Here is a 21,442-nt window from a genome sequence, read left to right as displayed (position 1 = left end):
TCCCGAGACTCAGTTTCAACATTTTTAAAGTAAAGGTGATAACCCCTGACCTCCCTTGCTCACAGGACTACAGTGAAGAACAGATGGAAAAGCCATTTGAAGAGCCAGAACTCAGGAGTCAGTTACACCTGGGTTCAGATCCTAGTTTTGCCACTTACTGTGCGTTCTCGAGCCAGATAGAACCCTCATCTGTTAAAAGAAGATAATAACCTTAACAGCTCATGAGATTGTTGTGAGGGTTGAGTGTAATAGGACTTAGCACAGTGTCTGGCAGAGAAATGCTCAGTAATCAGTGCTGTTAGTACAAGTATTAAATTAATAAGCTAGAGAGACATTCACGTGAGGGATGTTTAGAATAATCACACATCCGTTTCTGTATTTAGTCCTAAAAAGAATGCTGTTTTGATTTCTTAAGAAAGGGGCCAAGTGGAACCCTTTCCCCTTTTTTCTGTCTGGGCCCCCTTTGCCTTCTCATTTACAATTGGCATGTGAACCCGTTGTTTCTACCAAATGAGTCAGGCAGGATGGGAACATTACTGGAGCAGACGGGTATCAGATTCCCTCTGAGGGGAAAGAAAAGTGCCAGGCATGTGCTGCCACCAAAAAAAGCACAATACAGTGATTGACTGTCAGAGCTGGAAGATGCCTGAGAAACCATCTAATCCAGCTGTCTCCTTAGGCAAATGGGGAAACTGGACCCAGAATTGAGGACAGGACTTTGATTTTCTCAGGACCCAACAGAATGTTGGCACTGGGTGGTGGAAAGAACACACACTGTTTACCAGATGCTTTGCTTTCGGTGAGTTCTAGCCTGATTCTTCATTTATTCAACAGGTATTTATGGAGCACTTTGTGCTTGTGTACCTGCTAGGAGCTGGAGAGGAAATACACACACACACATTCCTCTGCTGGTTTTTGGTACAATTTAAAGTAATAAGTTCCAGCTCCCAGTGAGCCTTCTTCATAGCAGCTGGCCCCAAGGGACAGAGAAGCACACAGAGAGGCCTGAATTGTTTCATGATCAGTCACAGCAGTCCCAGAGCCCTTGCTGAAGCCTGGTGAGATTTTAGAGACTGGAGAAAATGCTGCTTTGTCAGGGCTTTTAGTAAAGGATTTCCTCTGGCCTGCAGCGCTTGGATTTCTTTTTCTGATTTCAGGCCTCTTACTGTTTTTAGATTTCTGAAAAGAGCCACCCTCACCACAGTGCCTTCATTTTGGTTTCCATGGTTATCAGATGAATTGTATTTTTATGATAGCACAAGTAGCTGTTAAGTAATACATGGTCAAGAAGTACGCAGTTCCCTATGGGTTTGTTTTCTGGTGGTGGTTCTGTTTTTTTTTTCAACAGTGCAGTCATACTATTCTTTCCTCCCTCCCCACCTGTTTCCTTTAACAATCGTGCATCAGTGGCAGGGCCAAGAGGAGTGGGAATAAGTAGAAACAGAGATAAAAACATGTATAGACCCTGGTTTAGGTATCTCAGAACATTTGGAGGGATAATCCAAAGGCATTACCACATGCAAGGGGCAAATCAGTGGGGGTCTGATAAAGATGTAGATTGCAAGCCAGCAAGAGCTTTCACAGGTGGGAAGGATCCTGTCTTGGGCAACCAAGAAGACATCACATATTGAGAAGCTTTTCAGGGAAGATGTAAAAGAAACAAGTTCCTTTTACATATGTCATTCACATAGTAATAATAGACAGTACAAGAAGCATATTGTTCTTTCAGTTTGCCTTAATGAATGAACCTTCTCTTAAGTCACCTATCATGGGCTTTGTCTGAGATGTTTCCTTATTTCTCTCTTTACTCTTTCTGTTAGCTTAGTGATGTATTAGTTTCCTACTCATACACATGATATTGTGTACATGAAGGTAGATAAGCAGAGACATTTGGTTAAGATTTTGTCTGTTTCATTTTGGATATTTAACCTGTGCGTCTCATTTCACCAGTTGGGTTCTAAGCAGTCACATATTTCTTTATTTTTCCAAATAACCTCCCAAGTCCGTTAATGCCCTTTTTAGTGAGAATTCTGATGTCTCCCACTTCCAAGCCCCACGGGGGCTCAAACACTCCAAAGAAGTCAGTCAGTCTTCCACTCTCCAGAGGGGAGGGAACTGCAGAGTCTGAGCCGTCCACCCACAGTGTTATTCCTGACACAGCTGTATCATATCACAGTTGAAGAGCTGCCCTGCACGGTCTAAGGATGTGTGGTCACTGCTGCTCAGTGCCTTAATTGACCACGTTCCTGCCAGCTTGATCCCATGCTTGGCTTCCAAGTTTAGAGCTTTTTCAGTTTATGCTGATGTGATTAGCCATTCTCCCAAAGCACTGCACTCTGGGCCACGTGTGGAGCTTGTCACCAGGCTGGGTTCCTCCAGTCTCCCCTGTTTGGGCGGCACATAGGGAGGGCCCTTTCTTACTAGCAGCCTTGGTCAGGGTCACCCCAGATCACCCAATAGATTTCCCTATTTTCAAACCTTTTATCAGGGTTTGGAGGCTGAATCCCTTCTCTGCCTAACCCTAACCCAATGCTTTTTGGCACATTGCTTCTACTCTCCGGGATTCTGCCTACCGAGGATACTCAGGAATGCTAACCTTTAACCAAGATATCTACTCCAGGACTTTGGGTGCCTACTCATCTCACTTTTCGTAGGTAAGAGGAATCCTCTGGTGACTCTTGGGAAAGCATATATCTGTTCCTGAGAGACTCTGTCCACCTATAGTCCTAAGAGAAGTAGGCATTACTGAAAATTTACTTGACATATATCCTGTTAGGGATTTGGGAGTGCAAGTTTTTAATTTAAAAATGAAGGATTTTCAGTTCCCTCAACTTGCCTAAGAACCAAAAAAATAATCAGTATGTCTATTTCATTGTGTTTTAAACTTTAAAAAATATGAGATACAACAAGAATGCAAGTGAGTAAAGCCCATAAATATATAGTTTAACAATTCTAAGGAAAATACACATGTAACTACCGCCTATGTCAAGAAATAGAACATTGCCAGTACTCAGTACCCTTTCCAAATCATAAGCGCCTCCCAAGAAGAAACCACCATTTTGACTTTTGTGAAAATCATTTCTTTGCTTTTCTTTGTAGTTTTGTCACCTATGTTTGCATTCCCAAACAATACAGTTCATTTTTACTAGTTTTTTAACTTCATAAGTATAGAATCATACTGTGTGTGTTTTGTGTTTGCTTCTTTTTTTTTTTTTTTTTTTTTTTTTTTTTGCGGTATGCGGGCCTCTCACTGTTGTGGCCTCCCCCGTTGCGGAGCACAGGCTCCGGACGCGCAGGCTCCGGACGCGCAGGCTCAGCGGCCATGGCTCACGGGCCCAGCCGCTCCGCGGCATATGGGATCCTCCCAGACCGGGGCACGAACCCGTATCCCCTACATCGGCAGGCGGACTCTCAACTACTTGCGCCACCAGGGAGGCCCCTGTGTTTGCTTCTTTTGCTCAACTTATTTGTGAGCTGAATCCATGTGTTGACTGCACTTATTTTTATCGCTAACAGTGTTTTATGTTATGAATGTCACAATGTAGTTATTCATCCTATAGGTGACAGATACTTGGTATTCAGAAACTATAAGCAACACAAGAACAGTGCAGCCAGGAACATCCTTAGACATTTTCTATTGTGTATGTGCATGAGTTTATATATGTTGAAGTGGAATTGCTTTGCTAGATAATGCCAAAATAGTTTTCTAAGTGATTGTACCAGTTTACTTTCCTACCAGCAATATATGAGAGTTCTAGTTGTTTCTTATCCTTGCAGATGACTCGGTATTGTTGGTTTAAATTTTTTAAACCATTCTCATGGGTGTATAATGATATCCCTGTGGTTTTAATTTTCTTTCCTTGGTTACTACTGATGAGCACTTTTTTTTTTTTTTTTTAATGTTGAGCCTTCTTTCAATTTATTTATTTATTTATTTATTTTTGGCTGGGTTGGGTCTTCGTTTCTGTGTGAGGGCTTTCTCTAGTTGTGGCGAGCGGGGGCCGCTCTTCATCGCGGTGCGCGGGCCTCTCACTGTCGTGGCCTCTTGTTGGGGAGCACAGGCTCCAGACGCGCAGGCTCAGTAGTTGTGGCTCACGGGCCTAGTTGCTCCGCGGCATGTGGGATCTTCCCAGACCAGGGCTCGAACCCGTGTTCCCTGCAGTAGCAGGCAGATTCTCAACCACTGCGCCACCAGGGAAGCCCGAGCACTTTTTTGTTGGTTATTCAGATGGCCTGTTTTGTAAACTGCCTATTAAGTCTTTTCCCTGTTTTTCAGTTTTCTTATTGATTTATCGGAGTTCTTTATAAATTTTGGTTAGTGTTTCCTTGTCAGTTATATGTTTTAAAAGTATCTGTTACTCCGTGACTCTCTCTCTCTCTCTCTTTTTTTTTTTCCGGTACGCGGGCCTCTCACCGTTGTGGCCTCTCCCGTTGCGGAGCACAGGCTCCGGATGCGCAGGCTCAGCGGCCATGGCTCACGGGCCCAGCCGCTCCGCGGCATGTGGGATCTTCCCGAACCGGGGCACGAACCCGTGTGCCCTGCATTGGCAGGCAGATTCTCAACCACTGCGCCACCAGGGAAGCCCTCTGATTTCATTTTTATGCTTTCTCTCTTTTTTTTCTTCTTGAGCTTCAGTAGAGGTTCCTTTCAAAGAACCAACTTTTGTCTTCATAGGTTTTTTCCGTAGTAAGTTTGTTTTCTATTTCTTTAAGTTCTGTTCTTTTAAAAAATTTTTTTACTTTCCTTTTATATATTTTGGTTTTCTTCTAACTTTTTGAAATGGATGCTTAGTTCATTAATTTTTATACTTTTTAGTTTTATTCTTTCCATTTAAAGTTAAACATTTTTCTCCAAATACCGTTTAGCAAGAGCTCAAGCGTTTTGATATGTAATATTTTAATCATTTATTTCTAAATATTTTCTAGTTCCCATTGTGATTTCCCCTTTGACTCATAGGTATCTTAGAAATGTGTTTCTTAATTTCCAAACATATGAGTATTTTCTAGTTATCTTTTATTAATTGACTGTAGTCAGTGAGCTTGTTCTGTATAATCTTAATCTTTTAAATTTGTTGATATTTCTGTTAGGGTTCTGTTTATGGTGAGTTTTTATAAGTGTTACATGTGTGCTTGAAAATAATATGAATTCTAAAATTACTGGATTTTATGTAATGGTTCTATGTACTGCCAGTAGATCAGGTTTATTAATTATATTCAGATCTTCATCCTTACTGATTTTTTGCCTATTCTAGCTATTATAGAGAGAAATGTGTTAAAATACACAACTGTGATTATGAATTTGTCTATTTCCCCTGTTTAATTTTTTGCTTTATATCTTTGAGCCCAATTATCAAGTGCTTACAAATACAAAGTTGTTATACTTCCTAGTGTGCTAACCTTTTATCATTATGAAGTTGCCCTTTTTATTTCTAGTAAAAGAATTTTTTTAGCCTTAAACTCTATTTTATCTGATATCAGTATAGCTGCACCATCTTTTTTGGTTAATCTATGCAGGGTATATCTTTTTCCATCCTTTTAGTTTCATCCTTTCTGTGTATATGTGTTTTGGATATGTCTCTTATAAATAGCATATAATTGGGTTTTGGTTTTTTATAGCCTTTGTCTCTTAACTGGAACATTTAGTCCATATTCATTTAATATAACCACAGATGTATTTAGGTTTACGTTTGTCTTCATATTTTATGCTTTCAGTGTGTTTGTCCTGCTAGAACTCCATTTCATTTTAGCTCTTTTTTCCCTTTTTATTGAGGTGGGGGGGCACTATTTTTAATCATTTGCTTTTTTTCTTTCTAGTTTGGACATTATGCACTAGCTCTTCTTTAATGGTTACCCTTGAAATTTTAACTTAACCAAAGTTGATAAATTATGGAAGTGATAAATAGCTCTACTCTTCTTTTGGGCCGTACCGGGACGTTAGACCACCTGAACTGTCTTTTCCCCTTGATGCTTAGTGGTAGACTTGTTGTAATACAATGTGTCAGCTTTGATTAGAGTCATTTAAGCACCCACAAATGGAACAAATGAGATGAGGGAGGAAAAAAGTGAGAGAGCAAAGAATTTCCTTGAGAAAACTGTGTGTATATTTGTCAGGACTCTTGGTTGCAAGTGACCAGCTTAGGCACTCTTAACTTTAAAAAGAAAATCTATTGGCTTATAAAACTGCATAGCTGGATCCAGGGGCTCAAAAAATATTTTTAGGGTTCTCTCTCTGTCTCTCTCAACCACTCAACCTTGCTTGTCTTAGTTTGGCTTCATTCCTCAGATGGACTCTTCAGCGTTGTCCCCATCTCTGGCAAGGGGGAGGGGATATTCTGATCACCTACTTTGGGTCAAGTATCCATCCTTGGTGGATGGAGGACTGAGGCACTCTGAATGACAGCCCCACCAGGACTAAATGAAGTGGGAGTGGGGTTCTAAGAAACCAAAAGAGGGAAGGTGCGCCAGGCAGACAAAAGTTACAGCTACCAACCATCCCTACACTGAATAATGGCTGAAGGAGAGATACAAAGAAAGAAGAGGGTTAGAAAGGTTGCAGTTGGAATTAACTCAGTTAATCTGTACAAGAAGAAAAAGGGGAGGACATTACGTGTTCATGAGCCCACTGACAGGGAAGGAGGAGGTCGGTCAAACAACCACCTCCTTCACCCACCAGCCACTGGGCACTTCAGCATTGTTGGCTGAGGACATCTTGGTGGCCCACAGCAGCAGAGGTGTGGGGCTCTCTAGTATGTGGAGATGTTTTCAACATGTCAGCCGTGGTGCTTGCTATTCCCCCAGCCTTTTCTAAGAGAAATTTCTACATCCACAACTCCTGTTCATGGAGGGGCAGCCCCAGACATCCATGTTTTTACCATAAAGTCTTGCTCTATCCCTTCCCCCTGGTTAGAACTTACTGAACCAGAGATGGACATCAGACCCAAGAACAGCCAATTCATAGTCTCACCAGGGACCTCTGATGTGACCTAGTGGAAAGAAAGATGCATGTTCTCTTAGAAATTTGAACTGGGGACTACAGTTGGACACTGAGCTATAGAAATCGAAGCTGAAATGGTATATAGAAAGAAGCCATGAGGTAGAGTCAAGCCTTTGAGGAGTCCTGGCTAGCTGATCTTAGGAGGAAGCAGAAGCAACGAGGTAGAGAAAATTTTGTGTATCCTCCAGGCAAAAAGAGAATGGAGCAGACCCTTGGAGAGTGACTGAATCATGAGATGAGTGAAGACTCAGACTCCAGCTGCTGAGGGCCTTGGGGCTGCCATTGATCCAGACCTTTCTAGACTCTGGGAAGCCCAGACCTACTATGGTTCTATTCTTGTATTTCCATAAAATCCTATACCCTTAATACCACATATACTCTTATGATAAGCTCTCCCTTATTTGCACTTGCAGTCAGAAGACTCAGTAGAACAGACATTCAGAACTTGGGAGCAGTGCCTACATGGGTGGATTTCTATCGCTGCCAGTGTTCTAGTACTACAGTTCTGAAAAGAAAACTCACGCTCTTTGCCATCAGATGGTCGGCAGCTACAAACGTTGTTAGCTCAGTTACAATATAGAATCCTGTATAGGGCTTCCCTGGTGGCGCAGTGGTTGAGAGTCCGCCTGCCGATGCAGGGGACACGGGTTCATGCCCTGGTCCGGGAAGATCCCACATGCCGCGGAGTGGCTGGGCCCGTGAGTCATGGCCGCTGAGCCTGCGCGTCTGGAACCTGTGCTTTGCAACGGGAGAGGCCACAACAGTGAGAGACCCGCGTAACGCAAAAAAAAAAAAAAGATCCTGTACACCCAGCGCTTGGCCTGGTGGGAGGGAGTCTGGGGTAGTTGGTTCGGGTTGGTTGGGGCCGGCTTAAGGTCTGTATTCATTCCTCATTGCTGCTGCACAGCTCCCTGCTGGGCACAGGTCTGCTGTTGGGCACAGGTGCCTTGATTTTCCCAAAATCTGGCTTGAGGTCCTAAATCTTTGGGCCAGGCTTCCTAACAAGAGTACTGCTGTGTCACATCCAAGTCAAACACTGTGTGATACTCTACTGCGTAACAATTGCAGGAGTAAACATTCTTATTTCATGATCTGTGAGTTTATGTGTAATGGTGAGGATAGAAGGTCCTTGACTATCATGTCACAAGTTAGGAACCCCAGAACCTCAGAAAGGAAACTAGGAAGCAGGAAGCTAGGAGGCAGACTGTTGTAGTAGAAAGAGCAGGGGTTTTGGACTCAGTCCAGGCTGGGAACAGCAGCTGTGCTGCTTACTGACTAAATAAAAAACGGGTTAACCATTTATTTCTGGAATTGGGCATAAGAAGACTACCACCTCTCTGGTTGTTAGAAGTGCTTATTGAGATGACATACAAAAAACACCTGGTATTTAATAAGCTCTCAACACACCTTTCCCTGCCCCCTCAAGGTCACCCAGTGAATCAGAATCAGGACTAAAACCCAGGTTTTGGGTTTCCTGACCCAGGGCACTCTCCTAGGTGAGAATGAATGGGCAGTGCATTGAAGGAGGGAGAAAGGGTCCTTAACAGCTCCCAGCCACAATCTGAAAGCACTATACTTGCATCAGAACACAGCATTCTGGTCTGTGTCATCAAATTTCAGAGCTGAAAATAAGAAACAGTGTTTATTTCTCAGGCTGAAGAGAACTGAGATTTGAAGAAATGATAAAAAGCCCAATGAGATTTTTGTCGTCTTCAAAGTTTTAAGTTTTGTTTCACTTTCCAATAGTGTGTGTAGGTGTAGGTATATGTATGGGGCTCTTTCATGGTTCACCGTATTTTAATCTCTGTGTACTTTCAAACTAAAATCCACAAAACTTTAGGAAATGTACTTTGATTTGAAGAAAAATCTAAAATCCTTAACCCATTACAGTTCCTCAACGAATGCAGTTTGTATAATAGTTATTTGCACTGGTGTTTAGTATGTCTCATAATGTGGGAGGAAAATATCTTTTTTTTTCCCTTGAAAATATTAAATAGAGTTCTGAACTGTCCTGGCTTTCCCCCCCGCCCCTTTTTTATTAAAAGCAAAATTCCCACCACTTTGATACTGATGTGGCCTCCCCTAGGTCGGAAGTAAGCGCATTCTTTTTTATTATACAAAGGTGGGCCACGAACGCAGAGTTGTTAAGTCCCTGCCTTCAAGATTACCCAGTGAGAGAGAGAGGCAGAGCCCCAACTAGAAGCCGTTTGTGTCCCTTTTGTCTGACTCATCTCAGTATCGGGTAGGGCCGTCTGTGCTGCCCCCAAGGTTAACAAGAACTGCGTGAACTGATCCAGCTGATCTCTCTCCCTGACCCCTTCAGGCTCTCAGAGCTTCGGCCAGACGGAGCTTCTCCTTACTGTGTCCTCAGCCCAGCTGGAAGTTTCCTGCTTGGAGGCTTGGCTGACACTGTTTCCTCTGCCCACAGTCCCCCTTCCTGCATTCTCTGGATGCACCAGTTTTACCCATATCTCAGAGTCCAGCTCAGATGTCAGCTCTTCCATGAAGCTTGGCTTAATGGTTAAAAACCCAGACTTTGGGGTCAGGTCTGGCTTCAAAAGGGGGCTCTGCTGCAGTCTAACAGAGTGATTTGGGGTAAGCCGTTTGTCACCTAAGTTCTCTCACTTAGTTTTTTTAATCTGTAAAATGAAGACACATACTTTAAATAAGTGCTTCTTAAACATATGGTACATATGGATTCTCTGGTGAAATTGTTAAAGTGCCAATTCTGATCCATTAGGTATGGAATGATGCCCAGGAGTTGGTGTTTCTAACCAGTTCTTCGGTCCTGGAAACAACAGTCTGAGTTGCAAGGCGTTGAAGAGATGTTGAGAGAATAAAAGGAAATAACGCATGAAAAGTGCTTAATGCTGTTCCCTTCAGACAGTCATGCTAAGTAAACAGTAGCTCCTGATGTTTTTGTTGCCTTCTATTATAACTGGCTGATTTCACTAGCTAAGGGTCACATTTTTATTCACACACATTTTTATTTACACACGGGCTTTCCCTCTTTTATGGCACTGAGCACTTTTCCCCTGTATTGTGGGGGTTTCTGCGGGGGTGGGGGTGGTGCGTTGGGAGTGATATCTTTGTCTCCTACCAGACTTGAGGGCGGGGTCTTTATCTGATTCCTGACTCCTCGCAGTGCCTGCCACGCAGTCCTATACACAGCAAGTGTTGACTACATACTTGGGTTTTATTTATTTATTTATTTTATTCCACAAGGATCTGTCTCGCAGTATGGATTCTATAGCTGAGACTTCAATAGTCTCAGCTGTTCTAATATACCAGATAATGATGATGGTGATCATTCATTCATTGTTTATTGAGCACCTACTGTGGGTCAGGCATAGTTCTAGGCATAACACAAAGCAGTGATACAGAGTTTCTGCCCTCAAGGAGCTTACATTTTACTCAGGGGAGACAGACAATAAATAAAAGTATTATATAAAATGTAAGCTCCTTGAGGGCAGAGAATGTCTAGTTTGTCACAGTGCATTTCTTCACAGCAGGTGTTCAGGCCACGTGTCACCTGGCCGCCCTACGTCTGCATGTGCTGTCTTACTTCTCACAGGGGTAGTCCCTGTGCTGTAATTCGGTACTTCCTCACGTCCCCTTCCCCCACCCCACACATCCACTCACACAAAAGCGTTAGTGAGCTGCAGAGATGTCACTAGAGGTTTTATTCCTGACCCTAACTTGCCGACCCATCATGATGCTCAGTGACCTAAATGGGCCCAGCAGCCACCCTCTCAGAAGCAGTGGCAGCCTAGACAGCAGAACAAAGCACAGCAATGCTTTGGTTCCAGTACCTCACGTTGACCAGAGTTCTGTACAGTTTTCTCAGGGTTCAATCCCAATCTCTCCTTTATCAAGTCCTTTTCTATTTCATGCCCTTTAGATGTTAGGCCGGCAAGGCCTTGGTCATCTTCACTCTCTCTAGTGATCTTATGCCATGGCTTTAAATGTCATTCAGGTCTCTGTTCAAATGTCACTTTCTCAAAGACCTTCCTTGACAACCCTATCTAAATAGCACATGTGGGGGGCTTCCCTGGTGGTCCAGTGGCTAAGACTCCATGCTCCCAATGCGGGGGGCCTGGGTTCCATCCCTGGCTGGGTTGCTAGATCCCACATGCATGCCGCAACTAAGAAGTCTGCATGCTGCAACTAAGAGTCCAGGTGCCACAAGGAAGATCCTATGTGCTGCAACTAAGACCCGGTGCAGCCAAAATAAATAAATAAAATAAATATTAAAAAAATAAAATAGCACATGTATGCATGCACACATATACGCCTTAGCCTGCTTTATTTCCCTTCTTAGCATTTATGTTATTATTTTTTAAATGTATTGCCTGTCCCTGAGGGTCTTGTCTTATTTACTGCTTGTCAGTACTTGGAACAGTGCCTAGCATAGTAGTAGACAATCGACGAATATTTGTTGAATAAATGATTCTTTTCCTTTGGAAATTCTCAAAATTCTCATGAGGGGTAGCAAGATAGCCATCATGAGCCTCTTTACAGATGAGGAAATAGGCTCACTTTAACCTCACTTGAGGTTAAAGGATTTTCCTCAAGTCACGGGGATGGGAAACAGTAGAGTCTGCTTGTTGAGAGCCAAGTTTCATGGGACTCACCTCCCAAGAGGGTGGCCTCTTCCTTCCCCACTGAGGCTGGGGACACCAGGTGGCCCAGAGGCATGTGGATCCCTCCACTGTGCGGTTAGGTAGAGGCCACACAGAAACCCTGAGTTCTCACACTCTTGGGAACACATTAAAAAAGGAACAGCTTGAGGTCTACCTCAGGACCTGCTCCCTCCCATCCAAACAAGTTCCCACTCTTGTTTCTTTACAGGCACAGGCCTTGGGGGATATTTGTTACTTTTAATTCCATAGCTCAGAGGCCTCAGTGGCGAAAGGAAGGGCAAAACTTGAATACATTTTTTTAAATTGAAGTATAGTTGATTTACAATATTGTGTTAGTTTCAGGTATACAGAGTGATTTAGTTATATGTATTTATTTTTTAGATTTTCCATTATGTTATTGCAAGATACTGAATATAATTCTCTGTTATACAGTAAATTCCTGTTGCTTATCTACTTTATGTATAGTGTAATAGTTTGTGTCTGTTAACCCCATACGCCTAATTTACTCCCTCCTGCCCTTTGGTGACCATGAATTTGTTTTCTGTGTGAGTCTATTTCTATTTTGTGTGTAGATTCATTTGTACTCTTTTTTTAGATTCCACATATAAGTGGTATCATATATTTGTCTTTGTCTGACTTAACTTCACTAAGTATTGTATAATATTCTCTAGGTCCATCCATGCTGCTGCAGTTGGCTGAGTAATATTCCATTGTGTATATATACCACATCTTCTTAAACCATTCGTCTGTTGATGGGCACTTGGGTAGCTTCCTTATCTTGGCAATTGTAAATAGTGCTGCTGTGAACATTGGGGTGCATGTATCTTTTCGAATTAGAGTTTTCTCTGGATATATACCAAGGAGTGGGATTGCTGGATCATATGGTAGCTCTATTTTTAGTTTTTTAAGGAACCTCCATACTGTTCTCCATAGTGATTGTACCAATTTATATTCCCACCGACAGTGTAGGAGGGTTCCCTTTTCTCCACACTCTCTCCAGCATTTTTTATTTGTAGACTTTTTGATGATAGCCATTCTGACTGTGTGAGGTGATACATCATTGTGGTTTTGATTACATTTCTCTAATAATTAGTGATGTGTGGCATCTTTTCATGTGCCTGTTGACACATGTCTTCTTTGGAGAAATGTCTATTTAGGTCTTTTGCCCTTTTTTTGCCATTGTTTATTATTATTACATATTCCATTGTATATATATATATATATATATATATATATATATATATATATATATAGCACATCTTTTTTTTTTTTTTTTGCAGTATGCGGGCCTCTCACTGTTGTGGCCTCTCCCGTTGCGGAGCACAGACTCCGGACGCGCAGGCTCAGCGGCCATGGCTCACGGGCCCAGCCGCTCTGCAGCATGTGGGATCTTCCCAGACCGGGGCATGAACCCGTGTCTCCTGCATCGGCAGGCGGACTCTCAACCACTGCGCCACCATGGAAGCCCTTGCCCATTTTTTGGTTGGGTTATTTTTTTGATATTTAGTTGTACGAGCTGTTTATGTATTTTGGATATTAACCCCTTGTTGGTCGCATTGTTTGCAAATATTTTCTCCCATTCTGTAGATTGTCATTTCATATTGTTGATGGTTTTTTTTTTTGCTGTGCAAAAGCTAAAGTTTGCTTTTGTTTCTTTTGCCTTGCAAGACCTAAGAAAACATTGCTATGATTTATGTCAGACAGTGTTTTGCCTATGTTGTCTTCTGGGAGCTTTGTGGTGTCATGTCTTACCTATAGGCCTTTAAACCATTTTGAGTTTATTTTTGTATATGGTGTGAGAGAGCGTTCTAATTTCATTGAGTTTACATATAGCTATCCAGCTTTCCCAACACCACTTGTTGAAGAGACTGTCTTTTCTCCATTATATATTCTTGCCTTCTTTGTTGTAAATTAATTGACTATAGGTGTGTGGGTTTATTTCTGGGTGCTGTAATTTCTGGGCTCTCTAGTCTGTTCCATTGGTCTATATGTCTGTTTTTGTGCCAGTACCACACTGTTTTGACTACTGTAGCTTTGTAGTATAGTCTGAAGTCTGAAAGGGTTATACTTTCAGCTTTGTTCTTTTTTCTCAGGATTGCTTTGACAATTCTGGGTCTTTTGTGGTTCCGTGTAAATTTTAGGATTATTTGTTCTAGTTCTGTGAAAAATGTCATGGGTATTTTCATAGGGATTGCATTAAATCTGTAGATTGCTTTGGGTAGTATGGCCATTTTAACAATATTCATTCTTTCAATCCAAGAGCATTGGATATCTTTCCATTTCTTTGAATCATCTTCAGTTTCCTTTATCAGTGTTTTATAGGTTTCAGCATATAGGTCTTTAACCTCCTTGGTTAAATTTATTCCTAGGTTCTGTTTTTGGTTTTTTGGTTTTGTTTGTTTGTTTGTTCGTTTGACATGATTTTAGACGGGGTCGCTTTTTTACTTTCTCTTTCTGATATTTCATTTTTAGTGTAAAGAAATACAACAGATTTCTGTATATTAATCTTATATCCTGCTACCTTGCTGAATTCATTTATTCTAATAGTTTTTGTGTGGAGACTTTGTGTAGAGAGAGTATCATGTCATCTGCAAATAGTGACAGTTTCACCTCTTCTTTACTAATTTGGATACCTTTTATTTCTTTTTCTTGTCTGATTTCTGTGGCTAGGACTTCCAGTACTATGTTGAATAGAAGTGAGAGTGGGTATTCTTGTCTTGTTCCTGAATTTAGCAGGAAGGCTTTCAGCTTTTCACTGTTGAGTATTACGTTGGCTGTGGGTTTATCATAAATAGCTTTTATTATGTTGAGATATATTCCCTCTATATTCACTTTGGTGAGAGTTTTTATCATGAATGGATGTTGAATTTTGTCAGATCCTTTTTTGTGTGTCTATTGAGATGATCATGTGGGAATACATTTTTTTAAAGTGTTAGCTGGTTGCTCTGTGGACCCCCATGGATTAGTGTTGTAAAGATATAGTAAATAATGCCAAATGGAACAACAGAGAATAGAACGTTTTCATGAAAGGAAATCCTCTCTAAGTTCAGAGGGCTCTTGAGGGGACAACTGTCAGCCCCAGTCTCGATTTAGCCTTGGGGTGTTGCCTAGAGCTGGGGACATGGGAAATTTTGGAGGAAGACAACTGCTGAAGGATGGAAAAATTCCCTGCTGGGAAATCCTCCTTCCCGCAAGAGGCCAGATCCAATACCCTTTGCTTCCCACTGTGGGGTGAGCTTCTCGAAATTCCAAGAAAACTGAAGCCCTAGTAGCTTCTGTGTCAGGCACATTTGCCCCAAATCCTCGAGAGACCCTCACATCATCCTGAGGGAAAGAAACTGTCATTTAATATTTGCAGAGTTGTGAGTTTCTTCCCTCAGTGTTCCACCCAACATTACTCTCCTGGATGGATCTCCTTAAAATGCAGCTCTAATCAGACCACTCCCTCCTGAGGAACCTACAGTAGAGTACAAGCTTCTGAGTTTGTCATCTAATGCTTATACCAAATATGCAGCATATATAAGAGAGCAGAACTCCAGTGACCCCAGGGGGATAGAACCAGGGACCAACTGAGGAAGTAACTAGGATCTAGATTTCAGCTCAGTATTGGGAAATATGATATTGAATCACTGCAGACAAGCCATGGAATGGGTGGTCTCCAGGAGCTTCATAATAGCACTCTTTAGAGTTTCACATGCTCTTATCAGTCACGAAGGGCTAGATTATGCTGTAGTAATAAACAGTCCCCAAATTCTCAGTTCCTTAACCCAACACACAGGATTATGTTTCATGCATGGTATCCATTTTGGGTTGGCAGGGGGACTCTGCTTTTCCTAATCACTCAAGGACCCAGGCTACCAGAGTAGCAGTAGCCATAATCTCAAATGTTGCCAGTTGCTGTGCTGGAAAGAAGAGAGCTCTGGATGATCTTGCACAGGCAGTGAAGTGCTCCAGTTAAGAAGTGACACACATCCCTTCTCAAAACTCATTGATTAGTACTGGTCATGTGACCCTACCCAACCAACCACAGGAGGGACCGAGAGTGCAGTCCTGTCATGTGCCAAAAGGAGGGGAAACTGGAAATAGTTGGTAAAGAGAACTAATTATCAACACAATATGCATTAGATACCACATAGCAATCCTTTGGTGTGGTATCAAGCTCCCCAATTTACATATGAGGAAACCAGGCCCAGGAAGGTTAAGTGACTTGCTCAAGCTTGCATACCACTTAATCCTAGGTCTTCTGACTTTGCAGGATACTGGGAGAGCCACTCACCGAAAGGGTTGAAGCTGAGGAGAGCCCTTTATTGGGAGTGCTGCATCAAAGTGTGGAAAGGGGGCCCTTTTCATTACAGTCACCAGGGATCTTGGTAAAGTTGCAGGTAATTGGTTCCATTCCAGAGATTCTTTTTTTTTCTTATATTTTATTTAATTAATTTTTTTAATTGAAGTATAGTTAAGTTACAGTGTTGTATTGTTATTATTAGTTTTGGGTGTATAGCAAAGTGATTCAGGTATATATATATATACACACTTCTTCAGATATATGTACTTCTTCAGATTCTTTTCCATTATAGGTTATTACAAGATATTGAGGATAGTTCCCAGTGCTATACAGTAGGTCCTTGTTGTTTACCTATTTTATATATAGTAATGTGTATATGTTAATCCCAAACTCCTAATTTATCTCCACATCCCCCCACTGTCCCCTTTGGTAACCAAAAGTTTGTTTTCTTTTGAGTCTATTTCTGTTTTGTAACTAAGTTCATTTGTATCATTTGTTTTAGATTCCACATATAAGTGATATCATATGATATTTGTCTTTCTCTGTCTGACTTCACTTAATATGATAATCTCTAGGTCCATCCATGATGCTGCAAATGGCATTATTTCATTCTGTTTTATGGCTGAGAAATATTCCATTGTATATATATATATATATATATATATATATATATATATATATATATATATAGCACATCTTTTTTTTTTTTTTGCGGTATGCAGGCCTCTCACTGTTGTGGCCTCTCCCGTTATGGAGCACAGGCTCCAGACGCGCAGGCTCAGTGGCCATGGCTCACGGGCCTAGCTGCTCCGCGGCATGTGGGATCTTGCCAGATCGGGGCACGAACCCGTGTCCCCTGCATTGGCAGGCGGACTCTCAACCACTGCGCCACCAGGGAAGCCCTACCACATCTTCTTTATCCATTCATCTGTCAGTGGACATTTAGGTTACTTCCATGTCTTGGCTGTTGTAAATAGTGCTGCTATCAACATAGGGGTGCATGTATCTTTTCACATTAGGGTTTTCTCCAGATATATGCCCAGGAATGGGATTGCAGGATCATATGGTGGTACTGTTTTTAGTTTTTGAAGGAACCCCCATGCTCTTCTCCATAGTGGCTGTACCAATTTACCTTCCCACCCCAGAGATTCTGATTCTGGAGATCTGAAGTGGGGCTAGGAACAGGCCCTGGGTGATTCTGAGGGGGAATGGCCAAGAGCCATATTTTAAGAACCTATGGGAAGTCCCACCAAGTCTGGTTTAAAGATTTTCTTTCCTCTTGAGCTCTGTAAGCTGCAATTATGCTTAATACTTTCTCTCTCAGGTTGTTATTAGCTGTGTCCATTTCCTGTCACTTCTTTCTCATCCTAGAGTCCCTCACACTCTGTAAGGGCTATGTTTGCAAAACAAAGGAACAAGAAATGAAAGGGATTTTTAATTCTCTAATTTTTTTAATTCACAGTGAAACTTTAAGAATTTCTATGTAAGAATTTCTGTGTAGATGCAGGAATTTTGTGAGGGGAGGGAGGGCCCTTGAAGCTGTGTTTATATAGTAAATTTATATAAGTTTGCAAGAACTAATTATTCACCAAAAAATTGGGGTAGAGGCATGATGGCAGTTCACTTCTGTTTATTCATTTACTTAAAGTCATGCTTTGTGCTAGGTATTAGATGGTGTGTTTGGTTCTTGCTGTATTCTCTATAGCTCAGTTTTGGTGGCCCAGTGTATTCCTTATTGATGGGCTGCTGTGGTGACTCATCTAGGACAGGAGTTGGCAGTGCTGGGTACTGTGGGATGTCACATGGAGCACTGAGCAGGTTGACTGGGTTGAACGCTAATAGATAGTGAAATAGGTTCAAGTCAGCAGTGAGGTTGGATGCAGTAATCGGGCTTGGTGGTCGTAGTTTGAGTAACTGTGATTTGGGTCTCTACATCCTCCTGAGAATTGGAGTAGTGACCGTTAGCATTGGGTCCCAGAGAGGGCCCTCCTGGGCAGACTTGCATGACGCCATAGGGAAACCTGTCACCTGGAAGGCTGTTGAGATTGGGTTTCTTTAGGATTCTCTGATTCACTCTTGAACACCTGTCAGAGTTGTCCCTTGTAGAAGGAAAGAACATTGTGGATAAGGCACGTTGGAAAGTACACATTAGATGGTGCCCCTGGAAGAAGAGCATACAGTTATAATCAAAGTTGCTAATAAATTGGAAATTGAGAGGTGGGGCTGAGGAGAGCAAGGAGTCTGAGAAGTAGGTCAGAGTTCTTAATAATGACTGAAAGATACTCCTTCCACTTGCAGCAAGTGGTCCTTCCTGGGATGGGATCACCCTCTGGGAAGAAATGTTTTGGGTGGTTGACAGTTTGTATTCTTTTATATAGGAACGTGTTAAAATGGTGATAACAGTGTTCTTCTGGTGGTTTTAAATTGAAGTAGCAATATAACAAGGAAAAAAAGAAGTGAAGCAAGGACAGAGAATACTATTGTAAATTAACTCCTCTTAATAGGGATATAAATTTACAAAGATAAATGTGAACTGTGTGAGACACAGGATAATCAGAGGAGGCATCTCTTATGTGGAGAAGGAGGCTAAATCTGAGGTTTCAGGAAGGGACTGTGTGAAGGGTCAGGGTTGGAAAAAATGTGACGTATGAAGTCACTGAACTCAGACAATCATGTACAGGTCACCAAGACCTGATGGACAGGCAAAATAACATTTTAAATTAAATTACCTCATAAGTGAGCCAAGAACCTAGTTGGAGGAGAGGCCCACCTGAAACTGAACTGCATTCAGCCCACTCAGAGTCCTGGCATCAGAGCTCCTCCCTCCTGCAAATGACACTGTAATGAGAAGAGCAGCAGTCAAACTAGGAAAGGGACAATTAGAGGCAGAGCTGCGGAAGGTCTGGGAGATGTTTGGGAGGAATGTGGAGTGCAAAGATAAGAAGTTGTGAGGGAAAGAATGAGTTATGTGAGAGTTGAATATGAAAGGGTTAACTTAATCTTACCAGAGGTACTGCTGACTTGTTTTTTCTCCCAGTGACTCTGGTCAAGTCACCTGTAGGTAATAATAAATCATGTACTTGTCTCCTTTGGTTTACTTATTGGCAGCATTTCCTGAAAGAACTTAGAGCCTCAGAAAAGGCAGAATCCCACTCTCATAGTACCTGAGACATGTGGACCCGGTGTTGGAGTAATCTAGGAACTCTGTTGCTTAGAGTGATTTTCTTTTCTGTTGCTCTGAATAATTGGAGTAGAGAAGGGGGTCAACACCAGGTATTGGGTCTTCAGAGAGCAAGGTATCCAGTCCTTGCCAAAGAAACCCACATTCTGGTGAAGGAGACAGAAGTCTGCTGAAAAGGCTTAGAAACTATGACCAAATCTAGTAGAAATAAGCATCTCTAATACCCAGATTGTGGTCTTGAAATATTGCTTCCACTAAAAGAAACCAGAACAATAAGCTCAACTGATTTTTGACAAAAGTAGAAAAGCAATTCAGTGGAGAAAGGATAGCCCTTTCAACAAATGGTGCTGGAACAGTTGGACGACCACAGGTCCAAAAAAAATGAACTTCAAACTAAATCTTATACCTAAATCAAAAATTAACTCAAAATGGATCATAGACTTAAACGTGAAGGGTAAAACTATAAAACTTTTAGGAAAAAAAAAAAAAAAACAGGGCTTCCCTGGTGGCACAGTGGTTGAGAGTCCGCCTGCCGATGCAGGGGACGTGGGTTCGTGCTTTGGTCCGGGAGGATCCCACATGCCACGGAGTGGCTGGGCCCGTGAGCCATGGCTGCTGAGCCTGCGTGTTCGGAGCCGGTGCTCCACAGCGGGAGAGGCCACAGCAGTGAGAGGCCCGCGTACTGCAAAAAAAAAAAAAGGAGAAAGTATTTAGGATCTAGAGCTAGAGCTAGGTAAAGGGTTCTTGGACTTGACACTAAAAGCCCAATTTATCAAAGGAAAAGTGTAAAATTGTAGTGTGATGCTGGCATAAGGATTGACAAATAGTTCAACGAAACAGAATAAATCACCCAGAAATAGATCCACTCTCCTGTCATTTGATTTTTGACAAGGCACCAAAGCAAGCCAATAGGGAAAGGAGATTCTTTTTAACAAATGGTGCTGGAATAACTGGATATTCACATAAAAAAATTAACTTCAACCTCCACCTCATACCATAACAAAAATTAATTCATGATTGTATCATAGGTCAAAATGCAAAAGTTAAAACCACAAAGCTTTTAGAAGAAAATATAGGAGAATATCTTCATTGTGTGGGGATTTAACAAAGGCTTCTCAGGTAAAAGAAACCAATAATCATTTTTTTTTAAAAAGTATGTTCAGCTTCATCAAAATTAAAAACTTCTCATCAAAAGATACTATTAAGAAAGTGAAAAGACAAGCTACAGAGTAGAAGAAAATATTCACAGAACATTTATCTGGCAAAGGATATATAAAGAAGTCCTATAATTCAATAATAAAAAAGACAACCCCATTTTTTAAAAAATAGACAAAAGATTTGAACACTTCAAAAGAGATATATGAAAGGCCAATAAGCACATGAAAGTGTTCAACATCATTAGTCATGAGGGAAGTGCAAATTAAAACCAAAATGAGATACCGATTTCGAAAACAGATCCATGCACCCCTATGTTCATTGCAGCATTATTCACAATAGCCAAGACATGGAAGCAACCTAAGTGTCCATCAGCAGGTGAATGGATAAAGAAGTTGTGGTATATATATACAATGGAATATTTCTCAGCCAGAAAAGAGAATGAAATATTGCCATTTGCAACAACATGGAGGGACCTAGAGATTATCATACTGAGTGAAATAAGTCAGAGAAAGACAAATATTACATATCACTTATATGTGAAATCTAAAAATAATACAAATCAACTTATTTATAAAACAGAATCAGACTCACAGACATAGAAAACAAACTTACAGTTACCAAAGGGGAAAGGGGAAGGGGAGGGATAAATTTAGGAGCATGGGATTAACAGATACATGCCATTATATATAATATAGATAAACAACAAGGACCTACTGTATAGCACAGGGAACTATATTCAGTACTGTATCTTGTAATCTATAATGGAAAAGAGTCTGAATCTGTAACACTATATTGTAAATCAACTATAGTTCAAAAAAAAATTTTTTTTAATGAGGTACCATTACATATCCACCAGGATGATACAAGACTAACAACAGTAAATGTTAGTGAAGTTGTGGAGCAGTGGTGGTTCTTATACATTCATGGTGAGAGTGTAAAATGTTCTTTGGAAAAAGAACCCAGCAATTTCCCTTCTAAACATTTACTCAAAAAAAATTAAAACATATGTCCACATAGCACTTGTATAAGAATATTCACAGCAGCGTTATTCATAATAGCACCAAACTGGAAACAGTTTTGCTTTCTACCAATAGGAGGATCGATTTTTAAAAAAACTGTGAGATATTAATATATAATGAACTACTACTCAACAATAAAAAGGGATGAGCTACTGATACATG

The 21,442-nt window shown here is 41.3% G+C and overlaps 1 protein-coding gene across 7 annotated transcripts in view; it reads left to right on the top strand.

The window, feature by feature from the left end:
- Window positions 1-21,442, top strand: part of FBXO10 (F-box protein 10) — a 77,042-nt gene that overhangs the window by 616 nt on the left and 54,984 nt on the right. For 3 of the 7 annotated variants that reach the window (XM_060100907.1, XM_060100905.1, XM_060100908.1), the window contains exon 2: window positions 15,893-16,019. The exons of the other annotated variants lie outside the window; for them this stretch is intronic. The gene's annotated coding sequence lies outside the window, so the exon portion shown is untranslated. The remainder of the gene's footprint in view (window positions 1-15,892; window positions 16,020-21,442) is intronic. 7 annotated transcript variants of the gene reach the window in all.

This window comes from Mesoplodon densirostris, chromosome 6 (genome assembly GCF_025265405.1).
Source record: "Mesoplodon densirostris isolate mMesDen1 chromosome 6, mMesDen1 primary haplotype, whole genome shotgun sequence".
Taxonomy (NCBI): Eukaryota; Metazoa; Chordata; class Mammalia; order Artiodactyla; family Ziphiidae; genus Mesoplodon; species Mesoplodon densirostris.
The sequence above is the reverse complement of the archived record's forward strand: the minus strand, read 5'-3'. Positions and strand labels throughout refer to the sequence as shown.